The sequence below is a fragment of the Triticum urartu genome, chromosome 3A, assembly GCF_056163025.1.
Source record: "Triticum urartu cultivar PI428250 chromosome 3A, HENAU_Tu73, whole genome shotgun sequence".
NCBI lineage: Eukaryota > Viridiplantae > Streptophyta > Magnoliopsida > Poales > Poaceae > Triticum > Triticum urartu.
In genome coordinates, this window is record NC_141875.1 from 679,937,266 (window position 1) to 679,960,171 (window position 22,906).

A 22,906-nucleotide genomic window follows, 5' to 3' on the forward strand; every position below is an offset into this window, starting at 1 on the left:
AATAGAGAAGATTACATTGATAAATATGTTAGGTAGCATTCCACATCAAAAATTCTGTTTTTATCATTTACCTACTCAAGGACGAGCAGGAATTAAGCTTGGGGATTCTTGATACATCTCCAACATATCTATAATATTTGATTGTTCCATGGTATTATATTATCTATCTTGGATGTTTTATATGCATTTATATGCTATTTTATATGATTTTTGGGACTAACTTATTAACCTAGAGCCGAGTGCTAGTTTCTATTTTTCCCTTGTTTTTGAGTTTCACAGGAAAGGAATATCAAATGGAGTCCAATTAACCTGAAACTTTACGAGATTGTTTTTGGACCAAAAGAAGCCCACGGAGTACTGGAGATGCACCAGAAGAGTCCCGAGGCCTCCACAAGGGTGGAGGGCACCCCCACCCCCTAGGGCGTGCCCTCCGACCTTGTGGGCAGCCCGTGGACTCCCATGTCTTGTTCTTGATGTCAACATCTCTTAGATATATATCCCCAAACCTCCAGAATAGAACCTAGATCAGGAGTTCCGCCGCTGCAAGCCTCGGTAGCCACCAAAAACCAATTGGGACCTTGTTCCGGCACCCTACCGGAGGGGGAAATCATCACCGGTGGCCATCTTCATCATCCCGGCGCTCTCCATGACGAGGAGGGAGTAGTTCACCCTCGGGGCTGTGGGTATGTACCGGTAGCTATGTATTTGATCTTTCCTCTCATGTTCTTGATTTGGCACGATCTTGAAGTACCGTGAGCTTTGCTATTATAGCTGGATCTTATGATGTTTCTCCCCCTCTACACTCTTGTAATGGATTAAGTTTCCCTTTGAAGTTATCTTATCGGATTGAGTCTTTAAGGATTTGAGAACACTTGTTGTATGTCTTGCATGTGTTTATCTATGGTGACAATGGGATATTCATGTTATCTACTTGATGTATGTTTTCGTGATTAACTTGCGGGTTTTGTGACCTTGTGAACTTATGCATAGGGGTTGGCACACATTTTGTCTTGACTCTCCGGTAGAAACTTTGGGGCACTCTTTGAAGTTCTCTGTATTGGTTCAAATAGATGAATCTGAGATTGTGTGATGCCTATCGTATAATCAAACCCGCGGATACTTGTGGTGACATTGGAGTATCTAGGTGACATTAGGGTTGTAACGCCCTGGATGCGGCTATATCTCCCACGTGTCGAAGCACGACTTAGAGGCATAACCGCATTGAAAGCAATGTCGCAAGTGAGGTAATCTTCGCAAACAACCCATGTAATACAATAAGGGAAAAGATACATAGTTGGCTTACACTCACCACTTCACACAATTACATGAATAAAGCATTACATCATCCAAATACACTCAAGGTCCGACTACGGAACCAAAATAAAAGAAGACTACCCCAAATGCTACACAGATCCCCGATCGTCCCGACTGGGCTCCACTACTGATCAACTAGACTGAAACAAAACAAAGGACAAGATCTTCATCGAGCTCCTCCTTGAGCTTGGTTGCATCACCTGCTCGGTTACATCGGCACCTTCAAACTGGTTTTGGAAGTATCTATGAGTCACGGGGACTCAGCAATCTAACACCCTCGCGATCAAGACTATTTAAGCTTATGGGTAAGGTAAAGGCATGAGGTGGAGCTGCAGCAAGCGACTAGCATATATGGTGGCTAACAACGCAAATGAGAGCGAGAAGAGAAAGCAAAAGCATGGTCGAGAATCTATGATCAAGAAGTGATCCTAGAGCAACCTACGTCAAGCATAACTCCAACACCGTGTTCACTTCCCGGACCCCGCCGAGAAGAGACCATCACGGTTACAGACGCGGTTGATGTGTTTTAATTAAGTTCAACTTCAGGTTTTCTACAACCGGACATTAACAAATTCCCATCTGCCCATAACCGCGGGCACGGCTTTTGAAAGTTCAAATCCCTGCAGGGGAGTCCCAACTTAGCCCATCACAAGCTCTCATGGTCAACGAAGGATATTCCTTCTAGCGGGAAGGCCCGATCAGACTCGGAATCTCGGTTACAAGACATCTCGACAATGGTAAAACAAGTCCAGCAAGACCGCCCGATGCGCCGACATCCTGATGGGAGCTGCACATATCTCGTTCTCAGGGCAACACCGGATAAGCAACCCGTACAACTAAAACCAGCCCAAGAGTTTCCCCGAGGTGGCGCTGCAAGGGCCTCTAGTTTGGACCAACACTTAGACAAGCATTGGCCCGGGGGTTTAAAATAAAGATGACCCTTGGGCTGGCCTAACCCAAGGGAAAAAAGGCTAGGTGGCAAATGGTAAAACCAATGTTGGGCCTTACTGGAGGAGTTTTATTCAAAGCGAACTGTCAAGGGGTTCCCATTATAACCCAACCACGTAAGGAACGCAAAATCCGGGAACATAACACGGATATGACGGAAACTAGGGCGGTAAGAGTGGAACAAAACACCAGGCATAAGGCCGAGCCTTCCACCCTTTACCAAGCATATAGATGCATTAATTAAATAAGAGATATTGTGATATCCCAATAAAATATCCATGTTCCAAACATGGAATAAGCTCCAATCTTCACCTGGAACTAACAACGCTATAAGAGTGGCTGAGCAAAGCGGTAACATAGCCAAACAACGGTTTGCTAGGACACGGTGGGTTAGAGGCTTGGTTCAACAATATGGGTGGCATGATAAGCAAGTGGTAGGTATCACAGCACAGGCATAGCAAAAGAGCGAGCAACTAGGAAGCAAAGATAGAAGTGATTTCGAGGGTATGGTCATCTTGCCCGAGATCCCGCAAGGAAGAAGAACGAGTCCATGAAGAAGACAAACGGACGTAGTCGGACGAATCCTCACAAACGCGGCGTTATCGGAACCAACCCGAAGAAGCAACACCGGAAAGAAGCACAAAACATAGTAAACAACCACCACATAAGCATGGCATGATGCAAAACCAAGTATGATGCATGTCCGGTTTAAATATGCATGGCATGGCAAGGGGCACAAACAAAACTACAAGTTAAGTGGAGCTCAATATGCAACGAGTTGCATATTGATGGAACAACACATCAATTATTTAGTTATCTCTCGGTTAGGTACTCAACAATATTAAATGCTGGTTAACATGGCAAGAGGTGTAGCATAACAAACTATACCATCTACACAATTTAAATGGGGCCGGATATAATAAACAACAAAACCGGTAAATCCCCATATGCAATTATCAATTTGGTGCAACAACAATTTTAACCAATCTTGAAGTTGTTATCATGATGCGGATGACATGAACAAGTTTATGCAATTTTTATTAAAAGTTGACAAGAGCATTATGAAGCATTTTGTCATCGTGGTGGAAACGAAAAGGAGTGCCATGGCAACGATAACGGTAACGGTGCCACGGCAACGTTCCGGTTCCGGTAACTCGATTGAGATACCGCTGCAAAGGAGAAGTATGCGGATGCGTGTAAAAGATGGTGGGGCGCTCCCGGATACCGGGTGTCCCATGAGTAGATGGCATGGAAGCGAGAGACACTACAGACATGGTGCAGACAAAAGGTTGCAACTCATACATCACACAACAGTCGTCCACGATGGTCATCTCGACGTTATACCTTTGAAGCGTGCGCTATCGGAGGGGTTCACTTGTCGAAGGGGAAGTAGTTGTTCATGGGGTCGTTGTGGGAAGTAGCGGTTCACACGACGGTAGTTGAACTTGACGTTTGCGTTACACGGGTCTTCGGCGATGGTCGTCGTACATAGTTCGGAGTGGTACTTGACGATTTCGGAGACGGCGGAAGACAAACTTGGTGGTTCTCATTGACCTAGTACTTGGCGTTATCTCCGGTTCGGTGATCGTTTTAGGCGTCGAACGTCGAGGTCTCCGGCCGTAGTGGTACTTGGTGAATCCCGAAATGGTCTTGGCGTCTTCGCGCGTAGGGGTACTTATTCGTTTACTCCACGGTCTTGGCGGATCCACGCGATGGTAGTGGTACTCGCGAAGAGGTACTCGGCGGTCGTCGTGTAGATGTTCTGCGAAGAGGAACTTGCCGGTCGAATTCAAATCGAAGCAAAACCATGGAGGCCTCGGGTGGGCAGCAGCAAGGCAGGCTACAACACATGTCTGTGGCCCACGGAGAGGTCGAGCAGGACGCCGAGGAGGGCAGCAGAGGCGACGGACGGAGCAGAGGGGCCAAGACCATGGCGCAAGGAGGAGAAGCAGGGCCAAGTGCGTGTCGGGGCGAGGAGCTCCTGGTCGCAGCGGCGCGGCGCCGGAGCATGGGCTCACCGGCCGGAGCGGCACACGGCCACGGAGGATAGGGAGGACGCGGCGGGACGGTGGACAAGCGACGAGGTGGAGGCCAAGGGGCCTCGTTGGAGGTAGAGGTCGCCGGCGGGGTTGCGCGGTGGCGCTCGGCGTCCCTGGCGATGCGGCGCTAGAGACGAACCCGAGAAGGAGAAGGGATGGACGGAGCTCGATGGGGCGACGTGTGGGCGCCGGACCACGGGCTTCGGGCGCGAGGAGGCGCCATGGAGGAAGGAGGCCAGGGCGATAGGAGGAGAAGGACGAGGGAATCGGGCTCGAGGGCATGGCGAAGAGGAGGCGAGCTCCTAGCGCTAGCTGCGGGGTGCTGTGCGGGCGTGCGGCGGCGTTGGGAGGAAACGAGGGAGACTGAGGCGATGGGATCAGGAGAGTGCGAGGAGATCAAGCACAGGGCCTCTCCCTGGCGGCGTGAGGAACGAGCAGGGAATCGGGAGAGGACAGAGTATCGAGCGGGAGGAGGAAAGGGATCGGGCACGCTCTCCTTGTGGCGGCGCGAGGGGAGAAGCTCCCTGGTGCTAGGGTTAGCCGTAGGTGGGGGCTGGGCCTTAGAGGCCAGCGCTGGGGTGGGCCTAGGGAGGCCCAAGTGGGCTGCGGCTGGCCTGAGGTGCAGCTGGGCCTAAATGGCCTGTTGGGCACCCTCTCTCCCACTCAAAAGAGAAAAAACAGAGATAAGGAAGAAAAGAAAGAGAGGATAGGGGACGAAGTTGGACGCGCGGATAATTTTCCCGGACTCACAAAAATGTGCTTGTTCCGGGAAAATAGGAAAGGCCATGATTGAGAGATCTAAATTCAAATCCATTTGAATTTGATTCAAATGGTTTGAATAATTCAAGGTAATGAAGAGTCCAAAAGTATTCGGATTTTTAGTGGAGCTCTGGAAAAAGATGAAAGAATCTATGGGCGAAGTTTGAGGAGCAAACTCGAAGAAGAAAAGACATGTGATTATTTGCAAGTGTGTTCATGGGTGATTCCGAAAATGGAATATTTAATATAGCTCCCTACTATCGGGAGGATATGTTATAAAGAGAAGTCATCCTTCCCTCAATTTAAATGGATCGAAGATCCATTCGATTTATATAAAAGAGTTTTGAAATGGTTGCAAAAATAATGGCATGATGACATGATGCAATGCACATGATGCAAAGATGAAATGCAACGGACCAAACAAAACACACAACGAAAACCCGAAAACCCTGGAAGGCATCTGAAGCTCCGGTCTTGGGGCGTTACAACACTCCACCACTACGAGAGGATCTCGTCCCGAGATCTAGAATGGCACCGGAGGGAAAAACGGAAGGGAAAAAGAAGAGGTAAAAACTAAGTTGCTTCTTTGACGAACGCACTACTAGGAAAAGGCCTACTAATGGCGCACCAGTTTTGCCTACTAATGGCGCATCACTGGTGCGCCATTAGTAGCACGCCACTAGTAATTTTTACTAATGGCGCACCACTGGTGCGCCATTAGTATCTGGTATACTAATGGCGCACCATCCAGTGCGCCATTAGTATATAACACCATGCGCCATTAGTGTGCCTTCCAGGGGCCATATTTAACCATGTGCTTTGGCACACTAATGGCGCACTGCGGATGGATGCGCCATTAGTATACTTGGCATACTAATGGCGCACTCTGTAGTGATGCACCATTAGTATGAATATTAGGTTTTTTTTACTTTTCTGATTTTTGCACATGTTACAAAATATATTATTTGACAGAATATAGACAGTAGCACACAGCAACAGCAGATTCATCGAATACAATAGAAGATTAGTCTCTGAATACAATTCATCATATTAGTCTCCGAATTCAAAAGACCGAACAAAGATAAAACATTACAAGTCTCGAAACCGCGAGTATCGAGTTTGTCGGAAGTAATACTAATCCTAACAAGTCCTACTAATCATCATCATACAACTTCTACTCGTTATTCATAACAAGTCATACGATCATCATCTTGATAGTCATCGAACCAACCCTACTTAATTGTTCTTAGCACATGATCATCAGTATTAGGCAGGACCTAAATACCCTATTTAAGCTAAAATAGCATAAAACAATATAGACCCTGACTCTCCATTATGGAGAATGGAGAACATCCTGTCTCCAATTCTTGCGCTTCGCTTCCTTTTGCTTCCAAGAAGCTCCTTACGATTGTCCATACATTTTTTCCATCCTTTGATTTTCATGTCTCCACTTCTTTTAGAAATCTCGTATGGACAGTTGAGATTCGTAGGACGACCTGGCTGTATGTTCAAAACATTAACACTACCTTTCAGATACATCATATAAGGCACACAATTCTCTGGGATTATCTGTTGAAAAACATAGTAATAACTTCATAGTTAGCAATGATGTACTAGTTTTAGAAGTATGCAAAAGATGCACGGATGTCGTAATAGTAAAAATCTTACCAGGGTATCTCCATGGTAGTTACCGTAGTTGAACACATGCACTAGTGGCATGTATTTACCATAATGTTGAGGAGTTTGATTGTGGATAGTGTAATTCTCAATGTCAGTACAAAATCTGACCAGATGATTTTTCTCCTTGTAAGTTGTTAATTCGAAGCCATCGGTGTAGTGGGTTTTGTCTACCATCTCCCGCACATTCTTTGAACAATAAAAATAAGCTGTCAATGGAAATAAGATGTCAACTATTTTGAAATAAACAATATAAATTAGCCAATAACTATGTTTGAGAAACTCACATAGCGGTAGAACTGGAGGCGTATCAACAAGGACCCAAATGTCCATATTGTCTTGGTTGATGTCAGGATTACCAAGATCCATGGTGATAAGCATACCCTCATCAAAACCATACATCTTGCAAAATGCTTCCCAATTTTTGCAACCAAAATGGGTTACGCTCTCAGAATTATATAGATTTACTTCAAAGTCCACATCATGATGAGTCCTTAGGTGAATTTTCTTTGTTTCAAAAATTTCATGGTCTTCAAAATCCATCCTCTCCAAGACATAGCGCCTTGCATGGCATGAGATAAGCTATACTCGAATTGTAAAAGATGAAAATTACACGTTGAAATAGTTGAAGTCATGCTTAATTATGAAAATAACACTTGTCGTCGTCGTGTACCGTTTCAACATCGAAGGTCTCCTCGAGCTTAATGCTGAAGCGCCGATCATCGTCCAGGTGAGGCATGTCGCACAGACCTCGATCGTCGTGGCACCAGTCGCACTCCGTCGGGAGACTTTCGTCGTCCGATGATGATGACGACATATCCTACGTTCATAATTCAAAACTACATCATTTAGGGTTTGTCGACACCGAGGTATCCTAAAAGCTAAGCTTTTATCATTTAGGGTTTGTCGACACCGAGGCACCCTAAAAGCCTAAGCTTTCATCATTTAGGTTCTTATCGACACCGAGGCACCCTAAAAGCCAAGGTTTTATCATTTAGGGTTTGTCGATGTCGAGGCACCCTAAAAGCCTAAGCTTTCATCATTTAGGTTTTGTCGACGCCAAGGCACCCTAAAAGCCTAAGCGTACATCATTTAGGTTCTCATCGACACCGAGGCACCCTATAGAACCAAGTTAAGTTTTCATCATTTAGGGTTTATCGATGCCGAGGCACCCTAGGTTGGGCCTAATCACTTGGCACTAATCACTTGGCTCTATTGCCACCTATGTTGGGTTTATCATCTAGGGTTTATCGATGCTAACGAGAATTCTAAGTTGGGCCTAATGAATTGGCTCTATTGCCACCTATGGTTTAATGCAGCAAGAATGGCGGGGCAGTTGATCCTACTTAATTAAGTACTAAGATACCCCGGCCCATGCATTAGTAGCAAGTACCCCATATGTCCAATTTTTAGCAAAGTCATGCTAAAACTCACGGAAAATTTCAGCATGACCTTTGCTGAAAATAAGACATATGGAGTACCCGAATTTTCCGGAACGGAAGTTAATTGAAATTCCGGAAAACTCAAGGGCCTCTCGGGGTACCTGCAAAATCATCACGACACGATGGTCGAAGACAAAACCCAGCAAACTAGCACCACAATGTGCCTCTACTTTCATATGGATGAAAAGGCCACAGACCATATGGTCCTCTGCTTTCATATGGACAAAAATCAGCTCAACTTATGTGAGCTTCCATTCCAGATCTAATAGGTCACCCAACAAAAAATCATGAATAGTTTTAGCTGAAAAAAAATCATGGATTGCTGTTAACTGAAACTTAGTGAAGAAACTGTTGCTGATCATGGATTACTGTTAATTAAAAATAGAGCATCTGGCTTGTCTTATCATGTTCACTAAGTCCACAAAAATGAATAGGTTCAGTAAACTTGAAGTACTCAACACTAAACATGGTTCAGAGCTCACTACACTACACTACATCGTGCAATGGTTCAGACCTCACTACACTAGAACAAGCTCACTACACTACACTACACTACACATGCTTAAACTCTGAACATAAACAAACACTAGCAATGCAATATGTAAACTACCTCTGTTTCTAGGCAACAAGATTTATCATCAATGCTTTTGAGTTTATTAAGTACCTTCAGTTCTGAGTTTTAAATGTCAAAAGAGCTTCACAGAATCTTGAATCCTCCAAATCACTCTTAACAGTTCTGCATTGCACAAAGGCAGCAATGAGCCAATGATATCAGTAGCAATAATAGGTGCTTACATTCTCATAACGTCAGTATTAGTTAACCAAAATTCAACCTACAGAGTTCTAGTACAGTGAGTAACTCCCAATTCTTTTAATAGAAGCACAATTAACAACACAACTAGGGAGTCTAGGACAATGCCACCAGATAGAATTTGAAGGAAAAATGTTCTTCCAGAACCTTCAAGCCACAATCATACATAGAGTGACTGATCATATAAGCTATATTTAAATAAACATCAACTAAAGTTGATGACAAGAAAAACTACAATCACATTGATACAAATTAGAGCATATAGCAATAGTAAATTGCTGCTCCATATAGCAATAGTAATGCACCTAATCAACATTGTAGAGCATCCTGATAGAAACTTGTTCTGATCCTGCAAATTAATGGGGAGGAAGAACCAGGGAGGGAGGGAATGGTAATGGTTCAGAGAAGAACAATAGTAATGCTCCATATAGCAATAGTAATGCTCCATATGTTCTGATCCATATAGCAGGAAGAACTAGGGAGGGAGGGAATGGGGAGGAAGGGTGGAGAGGGAGGAAGGAGGATAGGTACCTGGGCGGGCGTGGCCAGTCGCCGGAGGGGTCGGGGTCGGCGGCGGCGTCGAAGGGGTGGCTCGAGGGCGTCCGAGCTCGTCCGGGTCCTCGTAGTCGAAGAGGAAGACGACGGCGGTCCTCCTGGGCGCCTCAGTTGGTCGTGGGGAGGCCGGCGGCCACGTGCTTCGCGGGTCGGGGGGCGCGGGGCCGGCGGCGAGGGGGAGCGGGGGCGGCGGCGCGGGGGAGCCGGAGCGGGTGTGGCGAGGGATGGAAGGGGATCTGGCGAGGGAGAGGGAAGGAGGTATCGGGCGAAGGGCCGGGTATCCAGCTATAGAGGGGGGAATGTTAGTAATGGCGCACCATCGAGGGGTGCGCCATAAAAACACTCATAGCAATGGCGCACCATTCTCTGGTGCGCCATTAGTAACCTTTTTTTATAGCAATGGCGCACCCTCCTCTGGTGCGCCATTAGTAACTTCTTTTTTTCATTATTTCTTGTTGCATCTAATAATTTGTTTTTTATCAAATTTGTTATTTTCATGAGGACTAGAACAAAATATATCATCAAATATCATCAAATTTGTTTTTTTTATATCATCAAATTTGTTTTTTATTTTTAATTGAAAATATCATCAAATTTGTTATTTGAAAATATCATCAAATTTGTTATTTGAAAATATTATCAAAAAGCGGGGGAGGGTGCGGGGTGTCGGCGGCCGCGGTGGAGCGGGCCGGGGGAGGGTGCAGGGGGTCGGCGGCGGCGGTGGAGTGGGGGAGGGTGCGGGGGTCGGCGGCGGCGGTGGAGCGGGGGAGGGTGCGGTGGGTCGTCGGCGGCGGTGGAGCGGGGGAGGGTGCGGGGGGTCGTCGGCGGTGGCGTGGGTCGGGGCAGCGGGGGGAATTAGTTAGGGGGCGAGGGAGAGGGATGAAGGGGATCTGGCGAGAGGGAGGGAATTAGCTAGGGGGAATCTTACTAATGGCGCACCAGCGGTCGGTGCGCCATTAGTAATCTTTTTTACATAGCAATGGCGCACCGGGCAAAGGTGCGCCATTAGTAATCCTTTTTTACATAGCAATGGCGCACCAGGCAGAGGTGCGCCATTAGTAATCTTTTTTAATATATAGCAATGGCGCACCAGCCAGAGGTGCGCCATTAGTAATCTTTTTTAATATATAGCAATGGCGCACCAGCCAGAGGTGCGCCATAAGTAAATTTTTTTTGTTGCATGTAATAATTTTTTAGAAAATGAATATGAATATGAAACGGTAATATTTTTTTATAAAAACAGTAATAATTGTTGTTTAACAACAATTGTAGTCTACACTTTTTTATATTTTTTAAATGAAGAGGGGAGAGGTGGCGCGGGTGGGATCGAGATCGAGATGGAGGGGGATCGAGATCGAGTGTCCTCATGAATATTCAATATTTTATCATATTGAATATGAGAAAATATCATCAAATTTGAAAAAATATTCATGAATTCAAAAAGTGCCCATGAAATTTAAAAATATTCATGATATCAAAAAGTGCCCATGATATTTAAAAATATTCATGATATCAAAATATATATACTAATGGCGCACTTCTATAGGGTGCGCCATTAGTAGTTTAAACTAGTAATGGCGCACTGTGAGGCGGTGCGCCATTAGTAGTTTTGCAAAAAAAAAGATTCAGTACTGGCGCACTCCCTGGCTGGTGCGCCATTACTAGTTAGAACTAGTAATGGCGCACTTCGGTAGGATGCGCCATTAGTATGTATGTAAAAATGAAAAAAAAATTATCACTAGTGGCGCACCTGTTTTCTGGTGCGCCATTAGTGTCTTCCACACTAATGGCGCATCACCAACTGGTGCGCCATTAGTATATAGTAGTGGCACACTGCCTCCCTGGTACGCCATTAGTGTCAATCCTATCTATAGCCATTTTCCTAGTAGTGACGAATGAAACCAAAAAAACCTTTAGATGTTGAACAAGTTGAACAGAAGAAAACAACGAGGATGCACAAAGTTGAAAATACTCCGTTAGAAAAGTGGAACAAGGATCATTACTAGAACATGAGAAAAGGGTTGCAATGGACAAGAAGTACATCCAAACACTCCGGTAGAAACGAGATGTACAAGGAACGATAAGGATCAATCACTATGACACTCCGGTTAAAACAAGATAGAGAAGGAATAAGATTGACATAATTTGGGTAGCACTCTGACTGAAAAGGAAGGAATTGAAGATGATCTTGGCAAAATAAGATGATGGGTCGAAGATAGCGACATCACAATGCCTCCGGATGAAGGAATAAAAGGTAGATCGTCAGAACAAAAGAACGGAGAATAAAACACCATCTTCTAACTCAAATGAGCTTGAAAAGCATCTTGAAGAGAAAGGTCGAATGGAATTGTTGAAAAAAACAACAACGAAAGAATAAACTTGAAATGGGCTTAAAGAATACATCTTCAATTATGAGGTGACAACCTGCCACTCACGGGAAAAAGAATTGGATTGATATGAACAAGGAGACGAGAAAATATTTCACCGGGAGGGTAGATAGAGAACTTGGATCATATATTATCACCATTAATAGGAACAATCCTTAGGGAAGGCTTTAGGTGAAATATAACCCAAGATAACTCCAACGAAGAGGTTGATGGATTTAAAATATCTCATTCTTAACAACATGTGAATCATGAAACATGAACTCAAATTATCAAGAATGACATAATATCACCTCTAATGATATGGAAGAAAGGAATTGCACTCCAGATTGCAAGATGAAGAAACTTAAGCTCCTCAGAAAAGAATGTAGATGAACACTTCAAAAAGGAATATAAATCCTTGATGAACCATCATGAAAGAACCTTCATTAAGAACTCTGGTAACAAAAGAAATGATCAAACAGAAGGAAAGAGAGGTCGAAAACACAAGGTGAAATCCTTGCAATGATTTAGATGGAGCTACGCGACGAGATAATTGAGAGAGCTTGGAACTCCGGGAAAAGAAAGATGAGCACTTGAAACCAAGAATTTAATCATCGTGAACAAACTCCGGAAGAAAAGATTAACATATGGATGAAACAAGAATAAGAATTACATTATGCATAACCTTCACCAATTTAATTGATGACAAGCAACGGATTTGGCATACTACTTATTCTCGTAGAAAGGATTAAGATAGATATAGCGCAAACTTGAGAAGGTCTTCAATGAACCGCCGGTAGGATTGAAACAACGAATGAATTGATATGATAAACAAAGGAAGAGGAACTCTTGAACGAACCACCGTAAGAATTAAAAATGAACGAAGAGAAGATAAAGAAACACCGGGAAGAATTATAAAATGAACGAAGATGCTTGAGAGGATTTAGATACATGAGAACGAAGAGATCACGAGATGATTAGAGATCACTTGAACGAAACACCGGTAAGATTGGAGAATGATAACTGAAAGCTGAGAATGAATAAACCTGAATTGATGGACTCCAGATAGGTGAAAGGAATTCTCACAATCAAAACAATTATGAGAGAATGGCGGCAAGCTAGCATCATGAATCTTGAAGAGAATGGAGCAAGATTGAGAGAAAAAATCTTCTTCAGCCTTCAAAATCTGAGAATTACGACGAGAAACACCACCAATAATTGTAGAGGCACTCTGGAAGAATCAAAAGCGAAGAGATTGAGCCAACGATGAAAAGGATTTAAACCGATCTTGGAGAAATACATTTGACTGATGATAATTCATTCTTACGTCAAACTTAAAAAGATTTGATAATCGCTCCGGGAAAATAAGAAGAGTCAGGTAAGATCCTGGAAAAAGACATGTGGGTTAGGGCCCACTGAGAAGAAACACCTTAGAAGGATTACTTGAAAGGGAGAATACACCGGTTAGAAAAAAATGGCTTGAATGAGATAACTACCTCGGAATAGGTTTGAACGGATCTTGAAGGAAAAGACGAGGCTTCCGAGATATCTTCAGCACTCCGGAATAATTGAATAGCGAGAAATGAATGAATATGATGAGCACCGGTATGATAAAACTTCTGAAACGAGGAAAGGATATGATCAACACCAAAATCTTGAATTGAATCCACCGGAGAAGAAAAGAATGGAGAAAGAAGAACGAGTAGAGCATCTTCATGAGAAACGCCGGGTAAAAACATGAAGGAAAAAGAATGTAGAGACTTCCATCAATAAAATGGATACTTGAATAAGAAATCTGGTTCCTTGAAGAAAAAGGGTGGGAGGGAGGGAAAACAAAGGCAATTTGGGATGAATGAAATGAACACCGTTGAAAAGAACTGAGATTGGATCTTGCAAATGTTGAAGTGATCAGATCCACTTGAAGAGAAACACGCCGGTAGAGAAGGAATTTAGATGACAATCTCGATGATCAAGAAGGATTTGTATTCACATAGAAATATGAGAACATCGCTTGGAAAAGGTATGGAATCAACATTTGACTTCGAAGCAACTCGAATACCATAATCCAAAACAAAACAAAGGATTGGCTTGCAAAATAAGCCAGAACAAACATATGATAGAGATTTCGTCCGAAGTTTTCGTGGTGGGGCCTACACGGGCTCGATCGTACAGCACCATCATGTACAAGGCAGTGCACATGACATACGAAGCGTCCCCGAGTTGGCATAGCCAAGGACTCTTTAAGACCCAACGAGACCACTATAAACCAACCGTGGATAGGCGGACCACTAGACGTCGAACCCCAATTTCATATCATACATCTGTCGGAAAGATGTCCTAAGAGCTACTTGAATTCCCACTTATAAACTCCCGAAACTTTCCGGTTATGCAATCAGGTGTTGGGGATACAGGGGAAGCATAATATCTCACCCAAAACTAGAAAATCCTACATCCAGCTATATCCATCCTTCAACACATAACCAAGAAACCTTCGGAAATTGTTTACCTCAACCTTCGAAAAGCATCCGTTATACGAGTTATGGCAATACTCCCGAACTCCCGCCCCAGTACTGGGTGGCGTCGAGGTTATCTCACCAACAACTGCATAAAAGAGATTTTCGATGTCGGCAAAACTAAACTCGGGTATTCCAGAACTGCAACGATAAAATTGTGACGACAACACCTCGGAGCTCAACTCCCCGGGACACTGCCACAACCCCTAAATGTCAGGAGGCACCAAGAACAATGTTCTCATCACAAAACCATCGGAACGACTCCAAGATACCCGCGTGATCCTAAATTTTTTTAGTGAAATTTGAGAAGACAAGAGTCAAAACTCTACGTCAGGATGCCTCACCAGAGCGATGAAGGGACCGAGGAGTAAAAAGAATCCTACTCTCCGATATATATAATCCTAAATGACTCAAAACATTTTTCTAGACTCAACAATGCCAACGATTCGATCAAGCAGGGGGCTCCTAAGGTCGGGGAAGGCTCTGATTACCAACTTGTAACGCCCTGGATGCGGCTATATCTCCCACGTGTCGAAGCACGACTTAGAGGCATAACCGCATTGAAAGCAATGTCGCAAGTGAGGTAATCTTCGCAAACAACCCATGTAATACAATAAGGGAAAAGATACATAGTTGGCTTACACTCAAGGTCTGACTACGGAACCAAAATAAAAGAAGACTACCCCAAATGCTACACAGATCCCCGATCGTCCTGACTGGGCTCCACTACTGATCAACTAGACCGAAACAACACAAAGGACAAGATCTTCATCGAGCTCCTCCTTGAGCTTGGTTGCGTCACCTGCTCGGTTACATCGGCACCTGCAAACTGGTTTTGGAAGTATCTGTGAGTCACGGGGACTCAACAATCTCACACCCTCGCGATCGAGACTATTTAAGCTTATGGGTAAGGTAAAGCTATGAGGTGGAGTTGCAGCAAGCGACTAGCATATATGGTGGCTAACAACGCAAATGAGAGCGAGAAGAGAAAGCAAAAGCACGATCGAGAATCTATGATCAAGAAGTGATCCTAGAGCAACCTACGTCAAGCATAACTCCAACACCGTGTTCACTTCCCGGACCCCGCCGAGAAGAGACCATCATGGTTACACACCCGGTTGATGTGTTTTAATTAAGTTCAACTTCAGGTTTTCTACAACCGGACATTAACAAATTCCCATCTGCCCATGATCGCGGGCACGGCTTTCGAAAGTTCAAATCCCTGCAGGGGAGTCCCAACTTAGCCCATCACAAGCTCTCACGGTCAACGAAGGATATTCCTTCTAGCGGGAAGGCCCGATCAGACTCAGAATCCCAGTTACTAGACATCTCGACAATTGTAAAACAAGTCCAGCAAGACCGCCTGATGCGCCGACATCCTGATGGGAGCTGCACATATCTCGTTCTCAGGGCAACACCGGATAAGCAATCCGTACAACTAAAACTAGCCCTCGAGTTTCCCCGAGGTGGTGCTGCAAGGGGCTCTTGTTTGGACCAACACTTAGACAAGCATTGGCCCGGGGGTTTAAAATAAAGATGACCCTTGGGCTGGCCTAACCCAAGGGAAAAAAGGCTAGGTGGAAAATGGTAAAACCAATGTTGGGCCTTGCTGGAGGAGTTTTATTCAAAGCGAACTGTCAAGGGGTTCCCATTATAACCCAACCACGTAAGGAACGCAAAATCCGGGAACATAACACCGATATAACGGAAACTAGGGCGGCAAGAGTGGAACAAACCACCAGGCATAAGGCCGAGCCTTCCACCCTTTACCAAGTATATATACGCATTAATTAAATAAGAGATATTGTGATATCCCAATAAAATATCCATGTTCCAAACATGGAACAAGCTCCAACCTTCACCTGCAACTAACAACGCTATAAGAGTGGCTGAGCAAAGTGGTAATATAGCCAAACAACGGTTTGCTAGGACACGGTGGGTTAGAGGCTTGGTTCAACAATATGGGGGGCATGATAAGCAAGTGGTAGGTATCGCAGCACAGGCATAGCAAAAGAGCGAGCAACTAGCAAGCAAAGATAGAAGTGATTTCGAGGGTATGGTCATCTTGCCTGAGATCCCGCAAGGAAGAAGAACGAGTCCATGAAGAAGATAAACGGACGTAGTCAGACGAATCCTCACAAACGCGGCGTTATCGGAACCAACCCGAAGAAGCAACACCAGAAAGAAGCACACAAGATAGTAAACAACCACCACATAAGCATGGCATGATGCAAAACCAAGTATGATGCATGTCCGGTTTAAATATGCATGGCATGGCAAGGGGCACAAACAAAACTACAAGTTAAGTGGAGCTCAATATGCAACGAGTTGCATATTGACGGAACACCACATCAATTATTTAGTTCTCTCTCGGTTAGGTACTCAACAATATTAAATGTTGGTTAACATGGCAAGAGGTGTAGCATAACAAACTATACCATCTACACAATTTAAATGGGGCCGGATATAATAAACAATAAAACCGGTAAATCCCCATATGCAATTATCAATTTGGTGCAAAAACAATTTTAACCAATCTTGAAGTTGTTATCATGATGTGGATGACATGAACAAGTTTATGCAATTTTTATTAAAAGTTGACAAGAGCATTATGAAGCATTTTGTCATCGTGGTGAAAACGAAAAGGGGTGCCACGGCAACGATAACGGTAACGGTGCAACGGCAACGTTCCGGTTCCGGTAACTCGATTGAGATACCGCTGCAAAGGAGAAGTATGCGGATGCGTGTAAAAGATGGTGGGGCGCTCTCGGATACCGGGTGTCCCATGAGTAGATGGCATGGAAGCAAGAGACACTACAGACATGGTGCAGACAAAAGGTTGCAACTCATACATCACGCAACATTCGTCCACGACGGTCGTCTCGATGTTATACCTTTGAAGCGTGCGTTATCGGAGGGGTTCACTTGTCAAAGGGGAAGTAGTTGTCATGGGGTCGTCGTGGGAAGTAGCGGTTCACGCGACGGTAGTTGAACTTGACGTTTGCGTTACACGGGTCTTCGGCGACGGTCGTCGTACATAGTTCGGAGTGGTACTTGACGATTTCGGAGACGGCGGAAGACGAACTTGGCGGTTCTCGTTGACCTAGTACTTGGCGTTATCTCCGGTTCGGTGATCACTTTAGGCGTCGAACGTCGAGGTCTCCGGCCGTAGTGGTACTTGGTGAATCCCGAAACGGTCTTGGCGTCTTTGCGCGTAGGGGTACTTGTTCGTTTACTCCACGGTCTTGGCGGATCCACGCGATGGTAGTGGTACTCGCGAAGAGGTACTCGGCGGTCGTCGTGTAGACGTTCTGTGAAGAGGAACTTGCCGGTCGAATTCAAATCGAAGCAAAACCATGGAGGCCTCGGGTGGGCAGCAGCAAGGCAGGCTACAACACATGTCCGTGGCCCACGGAGAGGTCGAGCAGGACGCCGAGGAGGGCAGCAGAGGCGACGGACGGAGCAGAGGGGCCAAGACCATGGCGCAAGGAGGAGAAGCAGGGCCAAGTGCGTGTCGGGGCGAGGAGCTCCTGGTCGCAGTGGCGCCGCGCCGGAGCATGGGCTCACCGGCCGGAGCGGCACGCGGCCATGGAGGATAGGGAGGACGCGGCGGGACGGCGGACAAGCGACGAGGTGGAGGCCAAGGGGCCTCGTTGGAGGTAGAGGTCACCGGCGGGGTTGCGCAGTGGCGCTCGGCGTCCCTGGCGATGCGGCGCTGGAGACGAACCCGAGAAGGAGAAGGGATGGACGGAGCTCGACGGGGCGACATGCGGGCGCCGGACTACGGGCTTCGGGCGCGAGGAGGCGCCATGGAGGAAGGAGGCCAGGGCGACAAGAGGAGAAGGACGAGGGAATCGGGCTCGAGGCCATGGTGAAGAGGAGGCGAGCTCCTGGCGCTAGCTGCGGGGGGCTGTGCGGGCGTGCGGCGGCGTTGGGAGGAAACGAGGGAGACTGAGGCGATGGGATCGGGAGAGAGCGAGGAGATCGAGCGCAGGGCCTCTCCCTGGCGGCGTGAGGAACGAGCAGGGAATCGGGAGAGGACAGAGTATCGAGCGGGAGGAGGAAAGGGATCGGGCACGCTCTCCTTGTGGCGGCGCGAGGGGAGAAGCTCCCTGGCGCTAGGGTTAGCTGTAGGTGGGGGCTGGGCCTTAGAGGCCAGCGCTGGGGTGGGCCTAGGGAGGCCCAAGTGGGCTGTGGCTGGCCTGAGGTGCAGCTGGGACTAAATGGCCTGTTGGGCACCCTCTCTCCCACTCAAAAGAGAAAAAAAACAGAGATAAGGAAGAAAAGAAAGAGAGGATAGGGGACGAAGTTGGATGCACGGATAATTTTCCCGGACTCACAAAAATGTGCTTGTTCCGGGAAAATAGGAAAGGCCATGATTGAGAGATCTAAATTCAAATCCATTTGAATTTGATTCAAATGGTTTGAATAAGTTCAAGGTAATGAAGAGTCCAAAAGTATTCGGATTTTTAGTGGAGCTCCGGAAAAAGATGAAAGAATTTATGGGCGAAGTTTGAGGAGCAAACTCGAAGAAGAAAAGACATGTGATTATTTGCAAGTGTGTTCATGGGTGATTCCGAAAATGGAATATTTAATATAGCTCCCTACTATCGGGAGGATATGTTATAAAGAGAAGTCATCCTTCCCTCGATTTAAATGGATCGAAGATCCATTCGATTTATTTAAAAGAGTTTTGAAATGGTTGCAAAAATAATGGCATGATGACATGATGCAATGCACATGATGCAAAGATGAAATGCAACGGACCAAACAAAACACACAACGAAAACTCAGAAACCCTAGAAGGCATCTGAAGCTCCGGTCTTGGGGCGTTACAAGGGTTCTGGTTGATGTGTGTCTTAAGGTGTTATTTTAGTATGAACTCTAGGGCTGTTTGTGACGCTTAAGGGAATAGCCTAATAGATCGATCAGAAAGAATAACTTTGATGTGGTTTTGTACCATACAATAATCTCTTCGTTTGTTCTCTGCTATTAGTGACTTTGGAGTGACTCTTTGTTGCATGTTGAGGGATTGTTATATGATCTAATTATGTTATCATTGTTGAGAGAACTTGCACTAGTGAAAGTATGAACCCTAGGCCTTGTTTCTAAGCATTGGAATATCGTTTTCGCTCACTTTTGTTGCTAGTTACCTTGCTGTTTTTATATTTTCAGATTACAAAAATCTATATCTACCATCCATATTGCACTTGTATCACCATCTCTTCGCCGAACTAGTGCACCTATACAATCTACCATTGTATTGTGTTTGTTGGGGACACAAGAGACTCTTTGTTATTCGGTTGCGGGGTTGTTTGAGAGAGACCATCTTAATCCTACGCCTCCCACAGATACAAATCTCTGCACTTGGAGGTCCAACAACGTCTATAAGAAGAAGGTTGCGTAATAGACATCAGTTAGGAAACCTTAACTATCTTTGATCAACGAGCTAGTCAAATAGAGGCTCGCTAGGGACACAATATTTTTCTATGTATTCACACATGTATTTAGGTTTCCGATCAATACAATTCTAGCATGAATAATAAACATTTATCATAAATAAGGAAATATAAAATAACAACTTTATTATTGCCTCTAGGGCATATTTCCTTCACGAACTTTCTGTCTTCATGGCACCACCACAGAGAACTAGAGTAACATGTGTGCCCGGTCATGCCTTCTTGAGGGATACCGCTAGCATTGGTCGTGGGCTTTTGGCAAGATCGACTTGCAAGCTGCCTTCCAAGATCCAGCGTCGTTCCAAGGTCCTCACGAATTCATCCATGACTTCTCCAAAATGATGGACTATTATCGGCTCAAATATGGCTCTGGTCACGCTAGCAAACCTGCTTGGGACCACAAGTGCGCTGTCCAGACCGACAAAAGGATTGTTCACCTGCATCTCAGTGATTGAAAATGAGCCTTCATCTTGGATGATCTCCCTCAGCTCTTTGTTGGAAGGTTCATACACAGGCAAATAGAAAGAGTCAAACTTTGCTTTGTCAATTACACCCTGTTAAAAGCATGCCAAAAGATTTGGTGGTCAAATACTCGGTGTTTGTTAGCAAATTATAAACATACTATACTAGAAAAACCATACCTTTGAGACCATGATGCTTAGAATCTAAGCTATGAATTCCCAGAGGGGAGAGAATTGGGGGGTGATTACATCAGAATCCCTCCCTACAAGAGAAACAACCATCCGGCCTCCTGGGACCATTTCTTTCACCCTCAGCTCGAGGAAACGTGTAAAATCTTTCCTGAACTGTTGTGCATAAGCCTGAAGGACCATTGGGCGCCTTTCAAGCCTGGTATGCTCGTCAATGTCATACGCCGGGATCTGGTTCATTGTCAGACCTTCAGGAGCCTGTAAAGGTAAATAAGGTTCTGCTTGCGGAATTAACAAGTAAAGCACCAAATCGAGCAGTTTTAAACTCACACCTTCGAGAGCCAATGCAGGCTGTTGGACAAGCAGACAAGATGCAAGGAACCACTAGTGAAGAGCCTCTCGTAAAATGACCCCGGTAAAACCCCAGTCATGACAATAGACTTGTTGCTTCGACGTAGCGTGACCAAGCTCTTCAGCACCATGTTGAAGTCGTTGTCAGGCAGGTCGTTGAGGAGCACAGACACTTTGGGAGGTGGCTGTAAGAACTGGTGGTAGTGATTGTGGATGGCCTCTACGGCAATCAACACTAGCGCTATCGCGTTTGGGCCAGAGGAGCACCCCAGGTCGGCAATCACCATCTTTGTGGGTAACAAGGTGCTAGTGCTGGGGCATAAATCGAGGATAGCCGTTTCTATCAGGGGCTTCATCCTCTTCTGCTCACCATTCTGTAATCGAGATCGAGGTGCAGTTATTCAGAAAATGTGATCCTTATAAGATTCTCGTTCTTCTTTAAAATGTTCCCAACCATGTGTGAAGAAATTCTTGACGGAATTGTCGATGGAAGCCAGGTGTCAACAACATAGTGAGTTAATCTGGAGGAAAAAAATATATACCTGAACAAAGAAGTTGCGAGCATAGCTTATTTCCCCTTGTCCTTGATTCATATGCACCGTCAACATGGACGCCATTGCCAGCTTCTTGGAGCAGGACTAACCTCAGTCACCTCCAGATTAAAACTATGTGAAGGAACCAGTTTATAGTAGCTAGCCAGAAAGGCCTGGCTCACATATATATACCCGATCATGATCGCACACTGCAGAATAATTGTCGCTTTAATGAGCTCCGATTTTTTGGAAACAGTCACGCCGCGGAAAATTTGCCGCTTTAATGAGATCCAATTTTAGGGAATAGCTGACACCTTCTAATGACTTTCTGATCGCGTGTCGTCGAATTGTTGGCACTTTAATGAGCTCCGGTTTTACAAGTATTTGTCTGATGTTGTGATAAATGACTTTCCTGTCATGCGCCCCGAAATTATTTACAATTTAATAAGATCCGATTTTGTAGGAAATTTTTCTATGGTGTGATCTAAGGTTGGTCGAAATGGGATATCATAAGTGGTATCATGCATGCCAACTAGACTTTTTAAATGATGTGGCACATAATTAAATGAGGAAAGAGAGGACATGGTATCATATAATGATACCGTATCATATTAAATATTTGTACTATTTTATGTCATGCATCACAATTAATAAGGCAATCTAAGATACTAACTTATGATATTATACATTAGCCTAAATAGCCGATTGCATGCTGCGGAATAATTGCTGCTTTAATAAGATTTGATTTTTTAGAAACGGTCAAGCCAGCGGAATAATTGCCGCTTTTAATGAGATCCAATTTTAGGGAATAGCTAACACCTTTTATTGACTTTTCGATCGCGTGCCGTGAATTGTTGGCGCTTTAATGAACTCCGATTTTACAACGTATTTTTCTAATGTTGTAATTCATGACTTTCATGTCATGCGCCCCAAAATTATTTATGGTTTAATGGGATCGGATTTTGTAGCAAATTTCCTATGGTGCGATAAATAGCCGATCGCACGCTGTGGAATAATTGCAGCTTTAATGAGATACGATTTTTTGGAAACAGTCACGACGCAGAATAATTGCGGCTTTAATGCGATCCAATTTTAGGGAATAGCTGACACCTTTGAATGAATTTTGGATCGGCGTCTCAAAATTATTATGCTTTAATGGGATCCGATTTTGTTGGAATTTTGGATCGGCGTCTCAAAATTATTATGCTTTAATGGGATCCGATTTTGTTGGAATTTTTTATATGGTGCAATAAATCTATACCTACTAATAAAGCAAGGTGTGTTTCTCTAAATTTTTCATCCGTTCACCGCTAAAATATATTAGAATTTTTTTTTCTATTCAAGGTGGTACTAAATTTTGGGGCGTTCGACCGCTAGAAAATAAAAAGCGCTTCCATCTAAAATTTCGTCGCTTGGGCCAGAGGCCCACAGCCTTTCTGAGGAAAAGGAAAAATTAATGCCTTGGTGGTGTCGAACTCACGACACCATG

At 44.8% G+C, this 22,906-nt stretch overlaps 1 pseudogene; it reads right to left on the reverse strand.

The window, feature by feature from the left end:
* Positions 1-20,095: 20,095 nt before the first annotated feature.
* Positions 20,096-21,501, reverse strand: LOC125549177 (S-adenosyl-methionine 4-1-methyl-2-pyrrolidinyl-3-oxobutanic acid methyltransferase-like; annotated as a pseudogene).
* Between the last annotated feature and the right edge of the window lie 1,405 nt (positions 21,502-22,906).